The 25725-nt window shown below is 51.1% G+C and overlaps 1 protein-coding gene and 1 long non-coding RNA gene across 3 annotated transcripts in view; one reads left to right on the plus strand and one right to left on the minus strand.

The window, feature by feature from the left end:
• Positions 1 to 1635: 1635 nt before the first annotated feature.
• LOC141573599 (uncharacterized) lies at positions 1636 to 8575 on the minus strand. The gene is made up of 2 exons (XR_012499467.1): positions 7069 to 8575; positions 1636 to 5882 (listed from the first exon to the last, which is right to left on the minus strand). It is a non-coding gene; the product is annotated as an uncharacterized LOC141573599 (long non-coding RNA).
• Positions 8576 to 8733: 158 nt separating this feature from the next.
• CUEDC1 (CUE domain containing 1) overlaps positions 8734 to 25725 on the plus strand; it is a 76502-nt gene continuing 59510 nt past the window's right edge. The window contains exon 1 of one of the 2 annotated variants that reach the window (XM_074342743.1): positions 8734 to 8872. The gene's annotated coding sequence lies outside the window, so the exon portion shown is untranslated. Of the gene's footprint in view, positions 8873 to 15366; positions 15848 to 25725 lie in introns of those variants that run through there. The other variant, XM_074342744.1, reaches the window with a different exon arrangement.

Consider the following 25725-nt stretch of genomic DNA (forward strand, 5'->3'; position numbering starts at 1 on the left):
CACAGTTGCAGTTAAGAGCAGAGGCTTGCAATCCGACATGCCTGGGGTGTAAATCCAGGCTGTGTCAGTTGGAGCTGTGTGACCTTGGGCAAGCTATGTAACCTCTCTGGCTTCAGTTTCCTCAACTGTAAGTAAGGATGATAATAGTTCCAACCTAGTAAAGTTTTAAAGATCTAATTCATGTAAGGGCTTAGCACAGAGCCTGGTATAGAGGAAGGAACCTCAAATTCAATGTACCCACCTCCACCTGGTCCTCCTATATCCTATCCAGTAATAGCAACATCAGTTCGCTCAGAGGCACCAACTGCATTCTCCAAAAGAGCAACGAAGCTGATTGCCACCTCAGACGCTGAGATTTTGAGATTTGGCATCCAACATGGGAACCAGAGCCTCATCTCGGGAATGGGAGTTAGATGGGAGACACATCTGAACAGCAGCTAATTGAAGGCTGCTGGATACGTGGCAGGGAGGGTTCAGGTTACACTGAGGGAATAATCTCCAGACTAGGAGACCTGCATGTTCCAGAGTAGTCGTTCCATCTCACGCCATTCCCCCTACGTGCACTATATCCAGAGAAGGTGTCTGTTGTGCAGTTTCCCTCTGCAATCTCACCATCCTGACAATCAGAGTTCTTATAGCTTGTTGCTAGCCTGGCACAGGCCTGACCTCCTTCTTTCTCAAGAGGAAAGGGAGCGCCACCACCTACCCAGGCAGGATGTGAGAGAAAAGCCTGACATCCTTAGACTCCTGAATCAACCCTCATCAGCTCCACCTGCTCTCTTGGAGGTGTCAAGGACTCACGCGCTGAAAGAGAGGAGTTCTGCAGAGCGCGCGGCAAATGTGAGTTTTGCCAGGGCTGGGTCCGTCAATCCACTGTGGTTCCCAAACTGTCAGGCCTAGCATCCGATGCCCTGCACCATTTGGCCTAATCTACTTCGCCAGCCTCCTCCCCGCGATTTCCCCGGGGGTATACTAGCTTTAGAGCGGCGCTGGTGGGGAGCCGTCGCAAACAAACAACCCTGGGCAGGTCGGCCCCTCACCCCGACTAGAGCATTGCCGAGCCGGGATTGGTCGACGTCTCCGGTGTTCCGTGTTCTGATTGGTCGGGTGAGGGAGCTCATTCACAGGGAGCATTGCTCCCCTCCTGCTGAAGTTTCTCCACTCTGCACAGTAGTTGTACGCAGTCTACGTAAATAGATAAAATAACTTCTATGATGTGCCTCCCAATATGGTGTTGGCCCCCTGAAGGAGGACCGAATCTGTCGGTGTATTGCATCCCATTTCCAGATCACACATGGGCCCGTGAATGGGGAGAGGCCTGTGGGAAGCCGCAGCCGGGCTGCGTTTTGCCTCTCCGCAGCGAGGCCACGGTTTATCCTGGGATGCTATTTGATCGGTTAGCTTTTCAGAAGACCCACTTTCCCAGCATCGGTCCTTTCTATCATTTACACTTATATCTCACACTTTCTTGCCTGCTGTCATGTTGTTCCCACACAGTAGGAATGCCTTTCCTTCTCAGTCACTTTTTTGTTTGTTTGGTTTGTTTTGTTACTGTGATTAAATAGTCCTGCTCACTAGGCGCCTCTGGAGAAAAGCTGATTGCAGGGCTTGGGCTGGGAAAACACAAAGCCTGGAACAGTTTTGAAAAATTTTTATTTGGAAATAATTTCAAACTTACAAAAAGTTGCAAAAATGAGAACAGTACAAGAAACTCCCATATACTCTTTACCTAGATTCACCTAATTGCTAACATTTTATCCCTTACTTAATCACATTTGGGCTCTCTCTAATTTTTTTTTTCTGAACCACTTCAGGATTTTATACATCATGGACCTTACCCCTAAATACTTTGGTGTGTATTTCCTAGAAATAGAGATAAGCTCTTACACCACAGTCCAGTTATTAACCTTATATATTTACACTTGTATAACACTTTTATTTAATCTACCATCCATATTCCAATTTTGCCAGTTTATCTGATTATGTCCTTGACAGCATCTCCCCTCCAGGACAAGTTCTAGTCTTGGGTCAGGTGTTGCATTTAGTGGTCCTGTCTCTTTAGTCTCCTTAGATCTGTACCATTTACATAGCTGCCTTTAAAAAAAACATTACAGACCCTTGCCTTCCTAAAAAACAGAACATTCTTCATTTTGTGTTTGTTTCCCTGTGATTAAATTGAGGTTAGTTATGCATTCTCAGCTGAAATACTGCTAAGGCAACATGTCCTCAGGATAGCATATCTAGAGGCACATGATGGCCCACTGTCCCTCATAGGTGATATTAATTTAGATCACCCAGTCACGACATTGCCTTGTTTCTCCATCGTATAATTACTGTTTTTGCCTTTGCAACTAATAAGAAGTCTGAGGGGAAACACTTTAAGACCATTCAAATAGCTTGCTCCTTATCAAAATTTCCCCCTAGATTCTTTTTTTTTTCCCAAGGGGGAGGTAATTAAGTTTGTTTATTTATTTATTTGGTTTTTTGATGGAGGTACTGGGATTGAACCCAGGACCTCGTGGATGCTAAGCATGTACTCTACCACTTTTATACCCCCACCCCTAGCATCCATTGATAGTCTGATGCAGTCTTTCCTATGATGGTGGAAACATCTCTTTGCACAAGAAAGTTGGGATGGGACTGTATCAAAGAAGATGGGAATGTAGCAAAAGAACACAGGAGCCAGCAAATGGCCAAATCCGGAACAATCTAAGCATCAAAATAAATAATGATAATAATAAATCACAAGCTATTGAAGGAAAGTAAATCCATAAATCCATTTACATAAATAAATGAATTAGTTTATCCTCCTGCTCCTTTAAACTCAGTTCAGCCTTCTGGTGAACCAGTCCTGCAGTGGTAGCTGTGCCCCACCTCTGCTGTTACACTGGCTGCTCCACTCCTCCGACCAGCCACCCTCCTCTGACACTTCCCTGCCTAGGGAACAGAGCTGAACTGAGCCCTGGGCTCTACCTTCCCACTCACCCTAAAGAGAGTAGACCTTGCAGGCTCAAGTGTGGGGCCTGGGCTGGGGGTCTGAACCCCAGGAACCCAATCCTGTCATAGCCTGAGGGGCTCAGCCCTGCCTTGGGGAGAGGTTTCTGTTTTCCCTTTAAAAGAGACATATGGTAAGTGAAATCTCCCTCAAAGACATCGCTTAACCCTCGAGAGTCCTCCACTCACCATGCTGGAACTAGCAGGGGTATAATCCCAGGGAGGCGCTCCCACTGAAGAATCTGACATTTTTCCCATTTCCACTAGTGCCCAGAGCCCAGTTCAGGAGCTGAGGAGGTAGTGCCAGCTTCCCCTCCTTCCTTCCTTGGCCATTTACTGGTGCAGCAGAGTCCCTCCCCAGGACACCAAGGCCCAGAGGCCTCTCCATCAGCAGCCCTGCTCCCCAAGCTCCATCCACTCTGGAATATTCATCCTGCCCCACCCCCTCCCTCCTCTACTGATCTTCATCACTGGAGGGAATCAGATCTGAACATCTGGAAGAAATTGATCACAGGCAGGCCTCCTGGGAATTGAAAGAATGACAGTACATAAAACAGGCATCACTCATTTAGCGCATTTGCGTGATGAGGAGCAGACTTTGCAGCCAGAACACCTGAGTTCCTATCCTGGCTCTGAGAAGGAAGGAGGGCAACTCTCTCTGCTGCCTCAGTTTCCTAATCTGTAAACAGGGCCTAAAGGTAAATACCTAGCACAGAGGCACTGAGGAGTAAAGGAGTTGACAATGTAAATACAACTGGCATATTGTTAGCATTCTGGGTTAGCTGTTACAATTATTGTCATTGTTACCTCCAGGGATATAGGGAGGTGCATGGGCTCTGAGTCACAGGCTGGGTGTGTCTCGGTTCTATCACTTATTGTTGGACCTGGAAACACTTTTGACCTCCCTGGGTCTCAGTTTCCACATCTGTAAAATAGAAATGGTAATAATGCCTGCCCCTGAGGGTTTTTCTGAAGACTAAATGAACTAAAATGGGCAAAAGTGCTTGAAACAGGGACATATTGTTGATGTTCAAGAAAATGTGTCATTTATTATTATTTTTAATCGAGTGAGGAGAAAGGAGATACTCTTATCATTTTAGAGATGAAGAAACCAAGACTCAGAGAGGTTAAAGTGGTTCACCCAAGGTCACTTAGCTGGTGAACAAGGACCTCGGGGGCTTCCGTGTACCCTGGTCTGACTGGCACGAAGGTCTGGGCGCTTACCCACTCTCCTCAGGGGGGTTAGGAGAAAGAAGGAATCTGCTGCTCCAAGCAGAGATTGAACTTCCAGCCTCTGTGAAATTTTTGTAGCAAATGCTTAACCCCAGGCCAACTTTCCCTACAAGCTGGTCCTGGTACAGGACTGGGAGCCCTCCCTGTCTCAACTCCTGGTATTGTCGGGAAAATCAAAGCAAATGTTAGTACTCTATTGTAAATTTCAAGCTTATGCCTGGATCACACTCCTCCGTGGATTCCTGAGTGTGCTGTTCGGGCCCACTCCCGGTCACACTCTCCTCCCCTTTCCGCTTCATCTCGCTGTGTCCCCCACCACCCACCCTGCGCTCTGGCCAGTGGAGATTCACATCCAAATCTGCCTCCACACTCCCACCTCAGTGACTCGCTTAGCTGCACCCCCGGAGAGCAATGCCTTTATCCCCAGTTAACATCTTTTTCATCTCTCAAGGCATCGCTCAAAAGCCAGCTCTTCAAAGGTGCCCTCTCTGACCTCTCCTCCATGAGAATTAACCACTTCCTTCCTGGGGAGCCCCAGAGCCCTCTGCTCACACCTTGACTTTAGGAAGTGTCATACTCAGCCTTGTATTATTTTGCTCCACATCCACCTTCCCCTAGACTTGGGGGGAGGGGCTATTATTGCTCATCTTTGGGGTCTCAGTATGGGGACACGAGAGGTCAAGAAAAATGGTCCTGGAACTGGACTCAAACAGCCAAAGTTAGACATAATTATGGAGGGAAGTTCCTTATGCTTAACTTTTCCTCCTTCCACTCACACATAATGATGTTGAAGGCTACAATATTTATGATTATAAAGGAAATTGGGAAAATCTGAGAAAATACTGGTAACACAGTAAAAGTTATCAATAAAACCCTCAGCCAACAATTGTTAACACGTTGGCCTATTTTCTTCTCTGTTTACAACTAAATAAAAAGAACTAAATAGGTTCATGTTGCATATACTGCTTTGTAGCCTTCCTTTCTCATAACACATTTTAAAACATTTTTATAGACGTTGAACATTCTTTAAAAGCAATTTGAATGGCTATACGGAATTCCATGTACCTACACCTAATCTCCACGCCACCACCTTGTAGAGGGCAGGCTGACAGGCTCTATGCTGGAAGGTAGGACCCCTGGAACTTCACAAACAGTTCCCACTGAAGGGGAGATACATGGTTTCTGTAAGGGGAAGCCAGGCGTGGCTCACCACCTGTTGGAAGGCAGTGCTTTGGCAACTATGTACTCACTCACGGGGCCTGCCAGGCCCTGCACTGAGACAGCAGACACTCCCTACCTCCCCAAGCTCCTGCAGAGACCGCCTGCAGGATGAACACAGGGACTGCACGGGAGCAGTTTGGTGTTCTTTCAAAAACCCAGTGTGATGTTACCAATTCTTTCAAAGTTTTCTCTGAGTGTCTTGATCAAATTGGTGACACTGGAGAAGGAGATAGGACTGCCCCAAATATCTGGATGTTTACACTATTTGCTTTTCCTCCTTGGGCCTTGTTAAGCTGCCTTTGGTGCTTCGAGGAGGAAGAGAGTCTCCTGATGGCTGGACCATGTGGTTGGTTCCAAAGCTGCCTCCACATGCCCTTGTCACCATTCACGCCTGGCATTCGTCCTGGGTGGGGAACTCCTGGAAAGGAAATGTCCTGTTGGGGGAAAGGGTGTTTAAGTGTCATCCTCCCAGCCACAGGGAGTCACCCACATGCTTTCAACAGGGCGGAGACATCACCAGTCTGTACTTTGGAAAATAACTGCTAACACTGAGGAGGGCGGGTTGAAAGGCAGGGGCCTGGTGGCCTGAGCTGTGGGAATGCAGAGGGGACAGAGCTCAGAGAAGCTTAGGAAGCAGAAAGCCTGTTTACTTAGGGGTTTGAATGTGGCAGAGGAGGAAGGCGGCGTGTGAAGTCAGTAGCTCCGGTGAGAGGGAGGTGCCCGTCTCCAGGACAGAGAATCCCGGCACAGGAGATCTGGAGATGGTGCCTCCCATTGAAAGGTGTCTTTGGAATGGTGGCAAAGAAAGCTGGGTTGCAGGAGAATGAGGACTGAGTGGGGGTTAAGGAAGCAGAAAGAGTATGTAAGGTTGGTTTCTTCTTAGAGGAAGTCTACTGATGAATGGGCAAGAGAGAGATACAACAATGGCTTGAGGGCAGGGCAGGGCTAGGGTAGGGAGTTTCTTAGAAGGGCATGTTTTGCAGTGTCTGTAGGTATGAAGCAGAGAAAGGGGAAGAAAGAAAGAACTGGTAGAGTCTCCTGAAGCAGATGGGCTTGAAAGCAAAGGGACATTTCATCCTCTGAGATGAGCAGAGACAGTAGGGGACTGAACCAGGGCAGAGCCCAGGAAACAAAGGAGGGGAAGAGTGAGGAGGAAGGAACAGGACTTCACAACCAACAGAATGCGGGGGGGGGGGGGAAGGGACACTGTGGACCAAGGTTTCCAGCTGTGAAGCTGGAGGAGGAGGAGGCGGCTTGGGGACTGAATGCTCAGGGCCTTTTGCCTCCTTGCACTGGGGTGTCTAAGGGACCTGGGTTGGAGAGTCTCTGTAGGCAGCTGGCTGTGAGGTGCTGGAACCCAGGAGGCAGGTCTGGCCTGGGACCCTGGGACCCTGGGGAACCTTCAGCTCAGACGCAGCGGTGTGTGAGCAAGCGAGGGTACCCAGTGGGATGTGAGAGGCAGGGAAGGAGTGTGAGAAACCTTTCAGGAAGACAGCCCTAAAAGGGAGAGTATGTTACCATCGCCCAAGAAGTGTTCTCAAGGAAGAGCGTCCATTACAGTGACCGGGTTCACTTGATGACTTTATTAGTAATATATGACAAGATGTTGTGAGCACTCACCTCCCAGTGTAAACAGGGAAACATCCAAGTTTGTAGATGCATTTCATCAGCTCCAAAATGCCAAGGCAACAGTTAGAGGAACCGCAGAGGGATCTTGCAAGTAAGCAGAAAAGTGGCTGATGAACTGCACTGTGGGCGAGTGTAACATAATCTAGGGAGGAGGCTAAATCCTAGCCCTCAGTTAACAACTTTGGGAAAGAAGACAGAAAGTCAGCACGGAGGGTCAGTCCCTCTAATTACAGATCTTTAACCTGAGGTCTAGGACCACCACCTGGGGTTTCAAGGGTCCTCTGAAACTGAATGTACCATCAAGGGAAGGGGCCTGGGGAGAGGGAGGTGGGAGAGAGGAGATCCTTGTGTGTGTGTGTAGTGGGGTGGGTGGGTGTCTGGGAACTTGGTCTTGGAGTTCAACTCCACTGGCTAATGTAATGCGCTAATGCAATGCGGGGCCTCCAGGAGAGGGTGTGGTTCTGAGATTTCTCCCTCTCCCAGGTTCCCGACTTGCTGAAGAAACTTACCCTCGACATGCAAATGGTGGAAACACAGGGGTGTCCAGGGCACTCCAGTTTGTGGTTTTTACCTTCGATGTCTCTGGCTGAGCACGTTGATCTGTCTCAGTAGGCTAGGGGACTGCAAGCCCTCAGGGGAGAAGGGGAGAGGGGGCTGCTCCCTGGGGTCTGTGCCCAGATGGGCAAGTGTGTCTCTAGGGCAGACTTGTCCGGAGGAGGGTGCAGGCCCCTCACAAGCTGCCTGGGGGCGGAGCTGGACCTGCATTCTGGTCTTCACCAGCCTCAGATCCCTTAGGCAGCTAGCTCTTCTTCAGAGTAGGATGCTGGGCAAGTTGCCACTGCCCCATCCTACCCACCCCCCAATTGGAGTCTGAAACTAAGCCACGTGGGAAAAGAAGAGCCAAAGTTGATTTCCCATTTATTGAACAAGTTCTTCTGTGGGAGATCTTCTCAGGCTCAGATGCCCCTGAAGTGACCTGGAATGCCGAGGAGGAGATGGGGAGATTGTAGGTGGTATCTGATGGTGCGAGTGGGTAATGATTTTGATATCCTGACCTCCTCCCCACCATCTCCTCTGACCTCAGTGTTTTGTTTCTCTTCCTGAGCCCTAACTCCCCGGGGGCTGCCCTCTCCCCGCAACTTCAGCTGTCCCAGGCCCTAGATGTGCGTTCCGACTCTGCAGCCTCTCGGGCAGCCCAGCTCTTAGGTCTCCCCTCGCCCCCGCCGAGGTCTAGGGTCTCCCGCCCCACCCTCTCCGGGGGGCGCCCTCCCGGCGCCGCTCCACGAGCAGGGAGGGGCGGGACGCCCCAAGCCCGCTCTGCCCGGGGACCGTGGCTCCCGAATCACGCCCTCCGGCCCGGCAGTCGGGAGTCCCCGCAGCGGCTGCGGGGATCCGGCGGGGATCCGCCTCGTCTTCACCCGGGGGCGCCCCTCCCCCGGCCTCCGCGACTCCGTTGCTGGCGGACCCAGTTCCAGCTTCCCTCCACTCCCCAAGGGGTCGGCATCAGAGAGGGTCCGGGGGCCGCCGCCCGGCCCGCGCCCCGCCCGCAGCCCCGCTCCTCCCCGTGCGGCCCCACTTGTGGCCCCGCGGCGGCCGCGCAGGGACAGCTGCATTTCGCGCCGCCCGCCGCTAGGAAGCCGGCCGCGCCTCGCTTTCCCCGCCTCCCGCGCCCCAGCCGTGCCGCCGCGCCGGGCCCGCCGCCGCCGCCGCCGCCGCCGCCGCCGCGGGATCGCGCCCCTCCCCCAGCCCCCGGCCCCTCCGGCCCGCGGGGAGCGGACGCGCGCGCGGCTGCTCGGTAAGACCTCCCTTCGCTCCCCGCCGGCGCCGCCCGGCCCCGCGCGCGGCCCTGGCCCGGCCCGGCCCCACCTTCCCGGGCCCGGTCGCAGCCGCGCCGCCGGGAGGGCCGGGCGGGCGCGAGTTTGATTCCCGGGGCGGCCGCTGCGGCTGCCCCGGAGCCCGCGCCGCCCCAGCCTCGTGTGGCGGGTCTGGCCCCGCGTCCTGCCCGAGCCGCCGCCGCCTCCTCCCGGGCCGCGGGCGCGCGGGGCGAGCGGGCACCGGGGCGCTGGGAGCTGGGCGCGCGTCGAGACGGGTGGTCGCGGGCGGGCGGCGCCGGGAAGGCCAGCGAGGCCTCGGCGAGCCGGCACCGCGCGGAGCCCCTTCCCCGGCCGCTCCCCTTTTGTGGGGGCGCCCCTCCCCGCTCGGCCGGGGCCGGGGGGCGCTGGCTGCTGGGCGACGGCTGGCGGGGGGTTGGGGGAGTGGGGGACGCCTGCCGGGGCCAGAGCTCCTTTTAGGAAAAGGGGAGGTTCGCTTCCTGCCCCCGCAGATGTCACAGGTCGGCTCAGCCCTTTCTGGTCCCACCCGGTCCCCTGGGAGCTGCATCTCCCGAGGCTCCGTCAGGGAAAGTTCACCACGCACTGTCCCCGCCCCTGCTCCCCCCGCCCCTCCGGCTCGAAGTGCCCCGGGCTCTAAGCTCCAGGGGGTTGGCGTTGGCGCTAATGCCTTCTTTCCTCTTTTCTGGTTGCATTGTTGCCTTACACCTAGCACGGGCTTGCCCGGTTTTTTCCCCCTAAAAGAAGTTTTAGTTGCAAGAAATTTGTACTGAATTGAAATTCCTGGAGAGGAATTTGTTTTCAGGGGAGGGAGGTTTTAGATTTTCCTTTTTTGGTGAGAGTGGAGGGTGAGGGGAATGACTGGGAGTTGAGAAATAAGGTGTCCTAGAGATGATACAGGACACAAGACCATCTCACTCCCCCACGCCACCTGACCCTCAGGCAGGAGCGTCGAGGAGCACTGGGAATGAGTCTTCCTGTTGGTTATCCTGCAGCTCCCTGAGCTACCTGGCCCTGGAGAAAGGACTCAGGGAGACGTTCTGGCCACTCACTCCTTTTCTTTGCCAGGCATACCTATCTTTACAGCCTGGGTGGAGCTGGCCAGGTGTGCTTCAAGAGAGTGAGGGACACCAGGAATTCTCTCATGGAGGAAGCGTCTCACCATGAGATTTGGCCTCTGTGGGATCAGGTGTAAAATGGGGCCCCTCTGTTGTTGGAGGGCAAGGCCTTTGGGACCTCAATTTTAATGGAGGGAGGCATCTCTGGGATGGAGAGAGAAACCTGGCTCAGGTCACCGGGAAGTTGGAGGGTGTGTGCAGGAGGGTTGGGTTTGAACCCCACTGCCCACCCCACCCCAGTTTACTTTCTGTAGCTGGAAGGAGCAGGGACAAGGGAAGAGGAGTGGTACCTCAGGCCTGGGCACATCCTTAAATAGGAGAGAGACCTTGGCCAACTAGGATGGCCTGGGGATGATAATATGACTGGGGTCAGGGGGGGCTCTACTTGGGGCCAGAGGTTGGGGTCACAGACCTGTTTGAGAATCTGGCGAAAGTTCTAAGTCCTCCTTCCCTCCCTCAGAAATATGCATGTGTGCAGGGACACATTTTGTGTGCAATATCAGGTTACTGTGCCCCTTGGAACTGAGACCCCTATTAAGAACCCCTATCTAGAGTCTGTGATCCAGTCTGGGCAGTTCAGAAGAGTTCCCTCCTCTGTGTTGGGTCAGTGAATAATCCCAGGGTGCGAAGAGCAGACCTTCTCAAGGGGCTTTACTCACGACATTCCCATGAAACTTTGGGCTTGTGGCCATGGAGACCTGGAAAGTCTGGCCCAGATCCCAGCTCCCTACAGATAGCCAGAGGATGGGGGCAGATGGGGTGGCCCTTCTCCAGGGGCTGATTCTGCTATCTACGTGGTGAGAGGGCTCTGGGCACTAACTGGGTCGGGGCCACAGAGCTGTTGAATTCGAGGTAAATGCAGAGGTTGGGTGAGGGGTGGATGTCCTGGTGTTTCAGCAGAGTAGGATCCAGGTGCTTTAAGAGCCCCAGCACATTCTTGGGGTGATGGGGTTGCAGTGGGAGAAGGTGCTTCATTGGGGAGTATATGTGTGAAAGACACTCCTTTTGAGGAGCTCTTGGGGCAGAGTTGTTCAAGGTCAGAATCCAGGTTTGGTAGGTTCCTGGGATCCGTCTGGACTAGGCAAGTGGGGGCCAGAGGAGATGGCTGTCACTGTCCCCAGTGCATCCCCAAGGAAACCTGGCCTGCCTTTGGTTTCTTAGCCAAAGCTCACTGGGCCCTGGGCTGCTGCTTGGGTGTTCGTGGCATCTACACTTGTTGGGGATCTGGAAGAGCCTTTGATACAGTCTGCCACCTGTGACTTCCCTGCCTTGATTTTGAGAGGCCCTTCTTAGGCTCACGTGCCCCCTAGACAATGGTAGTTCGTGGAGATTTTTTTTGACTAACAAACACAGTGTCAGGCATACAGTAGCGCTCACACTTGTTTCTCCCTTTGGAGCTTCCTACATTAACTCTGCCTCGATGGATTGCCCCCATCCTGGCAAAAAGCAGCAAAGGCAGGAGCATTCTAGAACCCTGGGGGCAAGAAGCTGAGAGTCAGACAGGGATCACCCCTGACTGTACAAGGTGGCCTGGAGAAGGTGATGTCTCCGTTTTGTTGGCTCTACACCTACAGGAAGTGAACCCCAGAAAGGGCCTGGAGACGCTGTGGTCCAGCGGTCCCTGCCTTGGGACTTGGAGGCTGTTCTGGTGGGATGTAAGGGTCCTGTGGCAGTGATTAGAGAGGCCCGTTCCTCAGGGGCCAGGACTCGTCTGTCTGCAGCCTCCCTGGCTGCCACAGGTTGGTGAGCTTAGCATGCTGGTCATGTCTGCTCACTCAGTTCTTCTCTGATCCCCTCTGCTTCCAGCCTCCCAGTAAGTATCTCTGATGTATCTGAGCAATGTAACAGACCCCTAAAAATGCACTATGGTGCTTATCTTTAAAACAGGCCATACATGATAAATGGGATAACAATGCCTATAAATATAAACTCCCTGTTCATAAAATGTGAGATGCACCAAAGTGTCTTTGAGGAATCATTGATGGGATGAAGAAAGTTCCAAATCCCTCTAACGTCCACCCCCTGGAGGCAACCCGGCCGCCCTGGGCCTATCTCCATAACAGCTTAGGGGTGCCGAGGTACCCTCTGAAGCTCTGTGTCTGTCCCCAGTTGGAATCCCAGCCCTCCATCTTACTCTATGACTCTGTAGGAGTTCAGTTTCTAGCTTTAGGAATAATTAAAGGAGAATCATGCCAGACAAAGAGCAAGCCTTCTTCAGAGTAGAGGCTATTATTATTGTTATTGTTGTTGCTATTTCTGTACGCAGGTGCTAACATTCTGAAGCTTATTATTATTAAGGAAGATCTTGGTAAAATCTGTAGTGGCTGAGGCTGGCTTTCGGAGGAGGGGGATGGAGTGGGGTGAGGCTTAAATTTTGAGCAGAGGGGACCACACAGTGGGGAGATGGGGAGCCTGGGTGACAACAGAGAAGCAGAGTTGGGGGCAGAAGGACTTAGCACTTGTAGCCCTGCTGTGGAACCAGCTCTTCTCCCTTCTCTTTGGAGAATATGCCCTATAAGCTGGTTGTGGGGGAGGGGAGGGTCATAATCAGTGAAGAGGGTTGAATGGCTTTTCACATTAATGCTAACATTGGTCCTGGAGGAACAGGGCAGAGGGGGCCTGGAGGAGGGGAGTCTAGTGATGGAAGGGCAGGCCCAGTGCCAGTCAAGAGCGGAAGCAGAAGGGGCCAGGTCCGGGGCGGTGGGGGGTTCTAGGAAGGACCAGGCTTGGGAAATGATACTTCCCAGATCACTGAGTCAGACCCTGGGTCAGACCCTGTTCTAAGTGCTTCTCATGATCAGCGCATTTAACCCTCGCGAGATCCTATGGGATATATCTCTTTTTCAGTGAAGAAACAGACATAAAGAGGTTAAATAACTTGTCCGAGATCCCATGGCTAGAAAGTGGCAGGGCCAGGATTTGAACCCAGGAGGCCTGGCTACAGAGCTTATCTCCTCAGAGAAAGTCTCAGAGAGTCCCATACTGAACTGAGGGGTGAGTGGTGTCGGGGTTTGGAGGGGTTGGGGCTGATAATGCAACGTTCAAGCATCATTGGGATGTACCTGGAGGGTTTAGCCTTGCACACTCTACTGAGGACCACTGGCTAACTACTTGACACCCTACTGGGGCCTAACCCTGAGTACAGAGGTCACTAAGATATAATCCCTGCCTGGGAGATGCCTATAGTCTAGTTGGGGAGACAGACAACCTAGAACTCCAGTTGCCATGACAAATGCCGCCCTGAGATGCGATGCTGAGGAAGGGGACTCCTTGCCAGCCAGAAGAGGAGCTGGGGCAGGGAGGGCTTCCTGCAGGAGGTGGCACTTGATCTGAGTGAGGGTAAAGGTGGCTGCTGTCTCCTGGCCTTGTGATTTGGCCATGGAGTACATCGCTCTCCCACTCTGTGAACTCTTGAGTAGAGCCAGGGGTTGGGTTTTCAGGATCCCGCCTTGGTTGGCTTCCTTGATGCCTTTGTGGTTTTTAATAGTCACCTCCCGTAATGCCTGCAGTGAATGTGCTGAAGAAGAAATACTAATCTTGTAAGAGTTATTGCTCAAAACACAGTGATTCACTCGTCCCTCCGTTCTGAGAAGCAAAACCAGAGGCGAGGGTTTACCAGAGGGTAAACTGCAGAGGAAGGACTCCAGTCAGGTCTGAGGAGAACGGTCCAGGTAGGATGTGAGATGTGAGAACAAGTGACTCCCAGGCGCGGAGGGGAATGGCCAATCCTGAAGGTCTTTAGAAATGGGAACCAGCCCCATTTGTCTCTGTGGTTTAAGAGGGCGAATCTGGAGACAGGAAGGTGAAATAGAGGCCCTTGGAGATCTGTGTCAGCTCAGTGACGGGAGGGGGAAGGGAGTTGGAATTTTTAAGCTGGGATATTGCTCAAATCTGGCCTCTCCCTTCATGTCCCCGAGGAAGTGACTGAACAATGTCCATCACGTTAAGTGACTCATCTGTGAATTAATGAGGCAAGACGCAATCCACATCTGCCCGACAGCTGGGTGCTGCCCTGCGTTGATCTCTGTCAGAGGGGCTGCTTCCAGGGGGCGGCCAGCAGCCCTCAGGATGGAGCCAACGCCTTGCGACGAGGCCTGAGGGAAGCCGGCAAGTAGTTGACCGTTTGTCTGGCTGTGGGAACTAGAGAAAGCCCCAGCTCCTCCTCCCAAGATGTTCCTTCAGGAAGCTCTGTTGAATGGAGAGTAAATAGCAGACAATCCAAAAGTTATTCCTCTTTTACCAAACACTTGTTGGGCCAGCACATTTACCATCTCAATTCTGTTTTGCTTAAGCCAACAATGGAATAATTACATAATGCCCCAGCAACAGAGAAAGGCACCCAAAAGTGTGCTGAGGGCAAGGGTCATTCACAAAGTGGTTTAGGATTTTTCTCAAAATGTATTAAGTCTTTGAAAGATTGTCAAGGGCGGGCATTATATTCGATGGTAACTTGCCTTTTTTTTTTTTTTTTTTTTGCTTGTTTTAATTTTGTTCTTGTTCCCAGCATGAAAGTGAAGGCTGCATTTTTCAAATTTAGGAAAAGCATGTGGTATAGCCATCTAAAATGCATTCAGCAACATGGCTACAGAGATGGCCAGAGGGAACAAGGCTCGCTCTCAGAAGAGAATCTGATTAAGAATGAGGCAAATATGAACTGATGCTGGACAATGAATTTAAAGTACTGGGTGGTGAACTTTACTTCCTGGAGTGAATTTAAATTGACTTGTGCAAATTAAAGAAAAACAGCAGTGGAAAACAGTATGGAGGAACTCTTGCTTCCTCCTCTGACCCGACATCCCCTATTCATTAAGGAAGCCTTGGGCTCTAGGAAGGCACCTGCAGAACTCTGTTTTTTTTCCAGCTACCAGAAAGCTGGATTTGGAGCTCTAATGAGAAGATTCTCTGTGGTCATATAGGGTGATCAGGCGTAGGAGATGATTTCACTTTGTTCAGGTCTGAGATTAGTTTCGGTTTCAGGCTGTACCAGGAGCTGAGAGGGAGAGGGAGAGAGAGGAGCCAGGGTGAGTGGGAGGAGGAGTGATCAGGGAGAGCGCTTCTCCATTGGCTGTGTCAGCTTGTGGCAAGGTGGGTGGGCAGGGAACTCCGGTGCTGAGCAGGGAGAGGAGGAGGAGGAATCAGAGATGGAGTCGGGGAAGGGAGCCGTGGAGCGTCTGTGTGTCTGGAGACCAAGAGGCAGCGTGTGACCATTTCAGCAGGTGTGTGTAGGACAGAACCCTGCACGGATTACAGGACTTCTGAGCCACGGGCTAGGAAGTCATAGGGACACTGTAAAACACAGATTACTGGGATGAAGTGGGTTTTCCATGAGCAGGTGTAAAGCCCAGAGGAAAGCAAGGTGTAAGTGTGCCACCAGGCCTGCACACATCGCGTACTGGTGTCCTTAAAACTCACATCTTCTTGCATTTGAGTTTCCTTAAAAAAAAAAAAAAAGGATAAAGTAAGATTTGAGAACTGATAGTTGAGAACTTGCAGATCTTTGCAAGTTGGCGCATCTTTAAAGAACTTCCAGCTGGCATTTTTCCTGAGACGGTTTGGGGCCAGTCTCAGGGTTTCACAGGGAATCATTATCCTAGAAAAGCAGCAGCTTTCCTCCCCTGACTGGATCCGGGTGCGGCAGACACAGATGTTTCACCCCACCTCTAGAACACCACTGCATTTCATTTCTTGAAGTCATAAATTCATTTTCTTTCTAAAAGAGAACATCACTGAATTTTAAAGCCGGAAAGGATTTTGAAGATCATCCAGACCGCTCCTAGAGGAATTTGTGGTCCTGGGTCATTAAGCACCTTGAAAAGACCTATGGTATGTAGTTAAGAACTCTGAGTCAGACTGCCGGTGTTTGAATCCTGCCTCTGCTGGTTGCTGCTGTGTTCTTGGGGGCAAGTTACTCAATCTGTCTGAGTCTTAGTTTTCTGATCCATACAGTGAGAAGCAATATTCCCTAGTGGTTGTGAATGAGGATCAAATAAATACTTACTAACCTTTTAGTATACTGCCTGGCACATTGTAAGTTCCCAGTTAATGTTAGCTGCTGCTGTGTTGTTATTAATTATCATTTCATGAAATCACATGGCTAGTTAGTGGTAGAGCCCAGGCTACCGTGCTGAACTCTTTATTCCTAGTTCTCTCCAGCATGGCCATAAGAAGATTTCATCACAGTCTTGAGATACACAGAGAGCATTGAGGAAAGTGCTTGTGTAGAAATCTTCTAATGAAAGTTCATAATAGAGCTGGAAGAAATGGGCTCAATCCATGTATTAGATACAGTTAGACTTCGGGCATCAGGGCATATGTTTACCAAGTAATTTGTGTCCACAAATATCCTTGACTGGTGTTTCGAGGTTTCTTGAGTGCCAGAATGGTTACCTCTGCAGGGAAGGTTGGGATGTTTTTCGATGTTTTTGTTGAGTTCTTCTCAAATTGGAAACATCCATTTCAACGAGTTGTGGTGGCAACGCAGGCTTTTGGGTGTAATGGAAATATTTCCGTAGCCTGGCTGCTATTTATCAAGGGTGAAGACAGTGCATGTTTTGAAAAACTATGGGTTTGGCAGAAGTCCACATGTCTTAGGCCAGGCCTGCACAAATGCCTTCCCAAATGATTTGCAGTGATCTTTTTTTGCAAATTGCTGACAGCCTAGGAGCGTCCTGAGGGAGCCTGAATTGTTGAGGCGGGTGTGATCCTTGGCCTCGAGGGGTCTTTGGACACCTTTGATGAGGTGGTACCCTCTCCTGTAAGGCTGCTTTGGTCTGTTTTCCTGGAATATGAAAACAAATGGAAATTAATTTTGTTTGGCAAGTCCTGCAGCATTCCCTTGAGATACTGCCATTCTGTGGGGCTTACAGAATTGAGATCTGTTTTTGATGCTGATCCACAGGACTTCTCAAATTTCCATGCCTGCGGGAGGGAGTGTGTTAAAGTGTGAAATTCGTGAGCGTGCAACTTGAAGTCCAAGACTGGAGATGCAGTCTGAGCTCTGCCACACATGGACAGTGTCATTCTGAGTAGACCACTTAATTTCTTAATTTGTCCTTTCCTTGAGGTTAATCTGTTATTACACTCACAATGACAAATAGTTTCAGAACGTGTCTGTTAAACAGAGCTGCTGATAGTAATCCCTATCACGCTAGATTGTTGCGATCGTCTAATAATAATAGCTGACATGTGTTAGGTGCTTCTTGCCTGCCAAGCACTTTCTAAGCGTTTTACGAGTATGCATTTATTTACTCAGCCCTGTGCAAGTGTAGTATTATTTACCACTTTCCATGCAAGGAGATGGAGACACAGAGGGTTAAGTCAACATCACACACTGAGGTAACTGAGGAGCCGAGATCCGAACTCAGAAAGCCAGGCTGCTGAGTCTGTGGATGGTGTTTACAGGAGGGCTTCACAACACGTTGTCTTGTCCTTCTTCGTCTTTGACTGTTCCTCTTTGTATCTGACGAGCTAAGGGAGGGATAAGCTGAGCCTGGAGGTAGATTAAGTGTACAGATCACAGTGTTGGAAAGAATGAGGAGACAGAGCATATGAGAGCTTTTTTTGGAGTTAAGGGAAACAGCTGTTTCTAAGTTTGGGACAGAGCTGCGGAGAGTCGGCAGGGACAGAGAAGGACATTTTCCAGGTGGATTTTCACTATCTGCCGTGAGGGACTGTGCTGTCTGTGGACTGGGGAGCCACGTGTCTCTGCTCTCCGATTGCATTTTATTTGGAAGCCTGTCTTTACAGACCAACTCAGCCCTCAGCTGTGACAGGCTTCAGAAACTTAGAAAACTTCCTTGGAAACAGATAGCAAATTCCTGAGAGTTGAAAGGTGAAAAAAGGGATTTTTAGAGGAATTTCGTCTTCATTATTGCATTTCTGTGGCGTGCACACGGGGATGAGCCATGGAGTGGCTTGTGTTCAGCGGAGAGAGGATGGGGAACCTGGGTGACTTCCTTTTATTCTCATGAGTTGACTTGACAGGAGAATGAACCATCCTATTAGCTTTCATCTTGGAAAAGAAGAAAGAAAGGAGAGAGTAAGTGAGTGAGATGACATTTGACTGAAACCAGGGGCCTTCTGTGGGTCTCCCTGGGCACAGGCTGGGCCGAAATGCAGGGCCATGGTGGCTTGAGCCAAGGGTGAGGTCCCTCCAGGGGCTTCAGGAAGGGCTTCTGGCTTCATGCCACTGCCACCTTCCCCCTCTCCACCCCTTTGAGGCTCTGGGGAAGGAATAGGCCTTAAGGGCAAATGAATTGGGGGTGTGTCATCTTTAAATGACAAACCACTGGTGAAATTCATACAGCAATTATAATTTTGAAGATATTAATGTAAAAATTTATCACATAAAATTAGACAATGCAAACATCATTTTTACCTTCAGGGATGTGAATGGCCACTCACATTCCCTCCCGGTGAAGGGGGCAGGGCCCTCCCTGTGCTAATGCCGGATCCCCTGGGACATCTTTGGGGGCCTCCTCTTCTGGGACTCAGGTAGAAGCCTTCCAGATGTGAGTGCTTCCTGCCATCCCAGCCCCACCCACCAGTCGCTCTTTCTTCTCTGAGTTTGCTGGGGAGCACATCTTTTTTTGAGCCATTCTCTGGGACCTTTCTGCGGACTTCAAATTTGGATTGTGAGCTGAGGCTGAAGTCCCCCGAGGAATGCCACGGAGGGAGGGGTTGCAAGAAAGCTCCCTCAGACCCGCCTGCTGGAAGCCCAGTTTAGGAACGTTAATAGGCTGGTTGTGTTTTGAGACGCCCTCTGGCTTTATGGCACTCATGCTCCCATCGGTTGCCTTTCTCCAGGGTGCCCTGCTGCCCAACCCCCACCATTTTGCCTCGTTTTCCTTCCTGCCCCAGCCATCAGCAGCAACTACTCTTAATAGCCCCCATTTGTAAGAGGACTTACTCTTGTCAAGTGTTTCACTTAAGTAATTTACTATTATTATTTATTTATTTATTTTTAATGGAGGTACTGGGGATTGAACCCAGGATCTCGTGCATGCTAAGCATGCACTCTACCACTGAGCTATCCCCACCCCCTCATTGAAGTAATTTAATTGAGTCCTGTACCAACCCTATGAGCCAGGGATTATTGTCTTTTTAGATGTGGGAACCAAGGCTGAGGGTTTAGGGGTAAAGTAACTTGCCCAAGTAATACAGCCACTTACTGAGTAGGATGGATTTTGGGGTTTTTTTGTTTGTTTATTTTAAACTTTATTCTAAAGAAGTTCAAATATACCCCCAGACTTAGACTAGTACAGTACATTCCCACGGACCCATCACCAAACTTCTTCTCTCCTCATGGAGAAGCCCCGGCTCCTGTGCGTCTGTGGCTACGGCATACAGCACATACTTTTGTGTGAATTAGAAGGGACCCCTTCTTCAGGGTATACAGCTTGGTAATCAGAGCAATGACTGGATTCTAGCCCCATTTGCCTTTTTTGGATGGGCACCTTGTGCAGTGAACAGTCTGTGCAACTGTATATGGTGGCCCTGCCTCTCTTCTCTCCTCATCCAACTTTTGGCATAAGGAGACAGAGAGATGATGTCTCTGGTTGACCTTCCACTACATGGGTTCAGGGGGGAAAAGCTCAGTTGTTGGGAACTTTTGGAGCTAAATGAAGCAGGGGGTAATTCCCAGAGGAGATAGCCCTGCTCAGAGGAGGGTGAGGGCGGATGAGCTATGTCTTTTGCTGCTCCTGTTTTCTACCAGCCACCTGCTCTCTTGATGACTTCTCCTTGATGCCTTCTCCCCTCTGTTCTGTGCCCAGGGCAAGGGAAGCCCTTGTGCAAGGCCACAAGGCTGGCAGGAGGGGAGCTGGTAGAGCCCAGGGTGTGAAACCTGGTGTGAACTTAATCTCGACTCCCACCCTCATGGAGTCGCTGGGACAAGCTTCCTGGTAGCTTACATTTTATCGAGGCTCAGTTTAGCCAGTGTTCAGGTGGGAGGTCCTGCTTTCACACCTGTAGAACTGCTCCTTTTAGTCCCAGAGTGGGCCTGTGGGTCACCAGGTTGGGAGCATCTGGAGGAGAGGGATTGGGTCTTTTTTACTACCATGCTCTTGGCTGTACCCATTACAGCATCTAATATTGGTGCTCTAGAAATATTTGTGAAACAGACGAATGTTAGACAAACAAATGCAGCATCCTACAGGCCAGACAAATGTGCTGAAGGGCCCAGGTTGAATGATTTGTGTGCTTCAGTCAGGAGAGGCTAGACTATGCTGCAGTAATAAGCAAACCCTGACATCCCAGTGGCTTCACCCAATCTAGGTTTAGTTTGTACTCATGGAAGGTCTGATGTGGGTTGGGCAGTGCTCCCCAATCTGTAGCCACACCATCTGGAATATGGGGCCCTCGCGGTTCACCAGCCCCTGGCTTTTAACTGCCTTGTAACTGACACCTGTTACTTACATCATGTTTCATTGGCCAGAACCATTCACATGGCTCTAACCTAACTGCAAAGGAAGCTGGGAAATGTAGAGAGGCAAATGTTTTCATGGTTTAAAAGGAGAGGATTTTGTATTTCTTGTCTCTGGCTTTAATCCATTAGAGTGCCTCCAGCCTAGTCACGTATCCTCGGTGACCATTTTTTTAATACCGACAGGAAGCGAACACCTGTTACTTCCTTTAATCCGGGGAAGGAGGCATGAGACATCACATGGCAGGGATTTTAACTGTCCTTTATTACATGTTGGTCATGTGACATTCAGTCACTTACCTTTGTGAGCCTCTTTTCTCATCTACAAAAAGAGGATAATTATCCAACCATCTCTTAGCTCAGACTCTACTGGCTGCAAGTTACAGAAGCCAGCTTGAGCTATTTGGAGCCACAGGGGAATGGAAGAATCAAGGTCAAGGAATACGGCTGGCCTCCCAAGTGCCTGGAACTGCAGGATGCCACTGCTTCTATGGATGTGTGCCAGGTGTCATGGGCCCTCAGCCCCCAACCATACCCATCCTTCCTGTAACCATCAGACTGAACTGTATCTCAGAACCTTGAGTCAAATTCCTAAGGAAAGTATCTGATTGGTCTGTTTGTGTCAGCTGTCTCCCACTGGTCCAATCAGCTATAGCCAGGAGGGCATGGTCATATAGTACCACCTGGCTTGGGGGCCTTGGCCTGTGAATGAGGGGGCAGTCCTCAAAAGGTGCCCATGCTTACCTGGCTCAAGGGTTGTCAAGTTGATTGGATCATGTCTGCAAGAGAGTTTTGAGGACTGTAAAGTGCTGTGTAAATATGAGCTGGCAGGATGGTGTGGGATCTCTCATTAGGAATCTTGGAGGTTGCGCTGCCCTGAAGGGGGATGGGAGAGATTATAATGCTGTGAGAGAGAATTTAAGTCTTGGTGGAGGCAGGGGAGCTGTTGGTTGGAAGGTCATGGAGCAGAGACTGGAGGGAGTGGACAGGACTAGCATGGGGCATTGCCAGAGGTCAAGCTAGGTTTACAGGCCATTAGACCGTAACACTGTAAGAGAGAGAGTGCTTTGAGGGTGCTTTCACCTGTGTAAATATGGATGCCTCTGTAGTCGAAACTGGGTGATCTTGGAAAGGACGTTAGCCCAGATTATGGCACATCAGTCCTTGTCCGACACTGCCCTAGTGGGCTGTGTGACTGTGAGCAACTCGCTTCACCTCTCTGAGCTAAGTTCTGCTCTTTGAAGATTCTGCGTGTGCAGTATATGCATGGTCCGGGTGACATGGGGATTAAGGCATGGAGTCTGGAATTAGACAGCTGGGTCTGAATCCTCATTCTTTCCTTGCCAGCTCTATGATCTGAGGACATTTTTTAACCTTCTTGAGTCTCTTTTTCCTCACTTGCAAAATGGGATATTGTAGTACCTACCTCATAAGATTATTGCAAAGATTATATGAAATGAATGCTCAGCAAAATATCAGCTAACATTACTAACAGAAACCAAAGCTGGCCGATTCCAGGGACCTGTGGCCGTGGAGAAATACTGTGTGCCCAGGCCGCTTGACTCAGACTACACATGAGGACTGGCGGGGGTGGGGGGTGCAGGTAGGGAGGGAGGGTGGGAAGCTGGAGGAGGCGTAGGGAGATTGCTCACTGAGAGGCTGGTCTAGGTGGCTGATGCTCAGGTCTTTCTAGTAATTCAGTTACTCCCGCGCCAGGAGGGGAGGCAGACAGCCCTGGAGAGCCTGCGCCCGCCCCGCCCCGCCCCGCTTCCAGCCTCCACAGCTGGGTGGCAGTTCGCTGGATTCTGAAGTTCAGTGACTCGTTCCCTGCAGCTCTGGGCTCGGGGCGTGGGAGGCCCTGGGTCTCCAACCAGATCCAGGTTTGGGATTAAAGTGCTGCCTGCGGTGAAAGTGCAGATCCTGGGGAGTTAAAAAAATAAATGAAGAAACCCTTCTGACCACAGAGCAATTTGAAGGCTGAATTATTCAGAGACCCTGCTCCCTCTGGCTTCTGGGGGCAGGGAAGAGGGTGGGGGAATTGGGGGAAGGGACCAGGGAGAACTGTGGGCCCAGCCAGGGCTGAAGCTGCTGGCTCTCACTGTGTCCCTGTGCCCCCTCCCCATCTGTGGGCCAGTCCCGGCCCTGCTCTACAGAGGGAGGCTCTGCCTGCCTGCTGGCAGGGAACGACAATCCTCTTTTGGCCCCTTCAGGAGGATGTTTTCAGAATTGGGGGAAACAGGCATTCCCAGCAGCTGTGGGGCTCAGGAGAGAGGTGGGGGGGCCAGTGGGTCCCCTGGAAGGGGGTCAAGATGGTGTCCGGCACTGAGGCCAGCCCTGGGCCACCAGGAGGCCCGTGGCCATGGCAACCCAGGCCGGGCTGCGGGAAACACGGACTTTCAAAGAGGGCCTTGTTCCCTGTGGGAGCCCTTCAGTTCCAGCCGGCGGGCTCTTCAAACCTGGGGGGGCGGTGGGGGGGGGCGGCGGGGAGGAGGCGGCCTGTTAGTGAGGAAGTGTCACTCCGGGTCCCCCCTCTCCTGCCGCAGGCGTGTTTCCTGGAGGCCCCAGTTTCCACAGCTCCTGCTTCTGGAGAATGAAAAGAAACGTAAGCATGAGGAATGTGTTCAGTCTCCAGGCAACAGAGTGTGTGTGTGTGGTGTGTGAGTGTGTGTGTATGTGTGTAACTGAGGGGAGGGAAGGAAGTTTGAAAAAACAATCACTGTCTTGCTGGCCTCCTAGAGTGGAAGGCCTCCATGCCCCAGACCGATTTGGCAATGAACATCAAATGAGAAAAACATCAGAGAAAATACTAAATCGCTCCTTAACTGTAATGTAACCACACGGCAGTTTGCATTCTTATGTATTAGCCAGTGAATTTTAGTGAGAAAGCTGATCTTGGGAGCTTGAATAGCCTTTGCTGTCTTTGGGGCAGCTTGGTCCCTGGATGTCCGTTCCTTCATTTCATCTTTAAGCTAACCTAAGTATAAAAATTGGGAAGGGTGGCATGTCTGCTCTCTGAGCACCTATATCACTTGTAAGATACCCTCTGTATGTTTGTTACTGAATGTGTGAGTGAGGAATGCATTTCCACTCAGGGCAGATGGTGGTTAATGGCTAGATCTTCTCCCTTGACGCTTTATCCCTCTTGGACTTTGTCCGACCAAGTGGCCAGCAGGGGAAGCCTCAGGTGTGGGGAGTTGGGGAGACAGGACAGGGACCTGACTACATCTGTTAGCTGTTAGCACTGGCCTGGCCTGTCTCCATCAGCTCTCCGGATCCTCCTGGGGATCTTTGAGGGAGGTGTGGGAAGAGAGCCTCGCCTTTCCGTCTCAGAAAGGCGCTGGCTCTGGGCCTGCATTTATTTTCAAGTCACAGTCAGTCTGAGGAAAACAGCGTTCAGTCTGGTAGGCTGGAGTTTCTACTGCTGCAGCTGGGCCCCCAGCCTCATGCTTTCCATTCTGGCCAAAGGAGTAGGGGTCAGTAAACTTGAGTGTACTTGATGTCCTGGCCATTGAGCAGTTTCCTCACACCCAGGGAGAGTGTGCAGGGGGGACTCCTTCAGATGTCAGACACCAGGACCAAACCAGGTGGCTGGATTCTCACGGGCCCTCACCTCTTCTGACCCCTCCTCCTTTTGAGATAGGGAGGGTGTAAATTCTTCTTGTCATATACTAATGAATTTGGGGGAGATGGTGCTATTTGAAGCAGCTTCTTCATCTTAAGTGGGGCTGGAGGGGGCTCAAGAACTTTCTAAACTCCTCTGATTAGCATAAAATAGGAGGCACTGCATGGAGCATTGCCTGGAGCTTTGTGGAGAGGAGGAAAAAAGAAGGTACGGTTCATGCTTCTGGAGAAATTCAGTCTAATGCATGAACCGGCCAGCATATTAAAGGAACATTAAGGGCTTGTAAAGTGACAGGCATTCTTGTTCACTTGCAGAATCTTTGACCAGACTTGTAGACTCAGAATGTGTGTGGGGTGGGGCCCAGGCATGGGTGGGTTTTATAAGCTCCCCAGGTATTTCTAATGCACAGCCAGGGTTTCAGGCCATCCCTCTAGTGCAGTGTTCACAAATGGGGATGATTTTGGCCCCCAGGAGGACATTGGCAGAGTCTGGAGATGTTTTGGGTTGTCACCGTTAGGTACTACTGACATTTGTGAGAACATTTTGTAGGGAAATAGCACATGGCAGGGTTTGGAGTGGGAAGAATGTGGTTTGGATTTTGCAAAAAAGAAAGAGGCTCGCGGTTTCACGAGAGTCAGCTGAGATCCGGGGTTGGTTTTCAGGCTGATTCTCCCCAGAGTTGGGTCTGTGTCTTGTCCAGACACGCTTGGTTCAGATATCAGGGCCCTCTGACTGTTTGCTGTGCGTGTCAGTAACCAGCAGGCCTTTCTGTGCCCCGTGTGAGTCCAGTGACGGAACCCGGTCAGGTACCATCAGCCTCAAGGGCTCGCCTGACGTCCCTGACTACATACAAATGTGAAGGCTACTGCCCAGAAGCTCGCTTTCCCTCTGGCTCCAGGAACAGGCAGTGCCCTTTGCCTTCGTTAATGGCTTCATGCCCCTTGGGTCATTTATTCCCTACTTCTTAGAGAAGGGTGAGAAAAGAGCCCTGGTCTGTCAAGTCCATCATGGTACCTGGCCCATGGCAGTTGCTCCATAAATGGTTTTGAATGAATGAGTGACTCCCTGAATGAAGGGGTGGATCCCAGCCTTTGACGGTGAATTGCCCCTTTACTAAGTACAAAGTCCTTTGGTCCTGGTGCCATAAGTTGAATCAGGAGAGATGATGGTAATAAGGAGGAAGGCCTCCACTGTTAGGAATTTCCAGGGAGTAGGACAGGTAACCAGGGGTCACCTGCAGGATGTGGGAACCATTTCCCTGTGGAGGTGGGCTGCTCATGGCCCTTTCTGGCTGCAGGGGTGGCCACCGTGGGGCCATCTCTCTCCCTCCTGGGATGACCTATATTATGCCCCTTTTTCTGAGACTTCCAGCTCTTAATTAGATTTCTCAGCGCTCACAACAGACGTGATTATCCCCTTTTAAGGAGTAAAAAGTGCTGTCTGAACGCACGTGTGTGGTAACCCTCCCTGGGCGTCGCTGTCCGAGGTCCAGCTGCAGGGTGGTGTGAGCAGAGCCAAGGCCTGAAGCACAGTGCAGTCAGAACACCTCCTCTCCTTGGGCTAGTTGTAGGTGGGATTCCTCCAAATGTTCGCAGACGCTTCGGAGCCGCTCTTCTCTGCCTTTAAGGCCTTGTTTCTGCAACTCAGGAAGAAAGG

This window comes from Camelus bactrianus, chromosome 16 (assembly GCF_048773025.1).
Source record: "Camelus bactrianus isolate YW-2024 breed Bactrian camel chromosome 16, ASM4877302v1, whole genome shotgun sequence".
Classification (NCBI taxonomy): Eukaryota; Metazoa; Chordata; class Mammalia; order Artiodactyla; family Camelidae; genus Camelus; species Camelus bactrianus.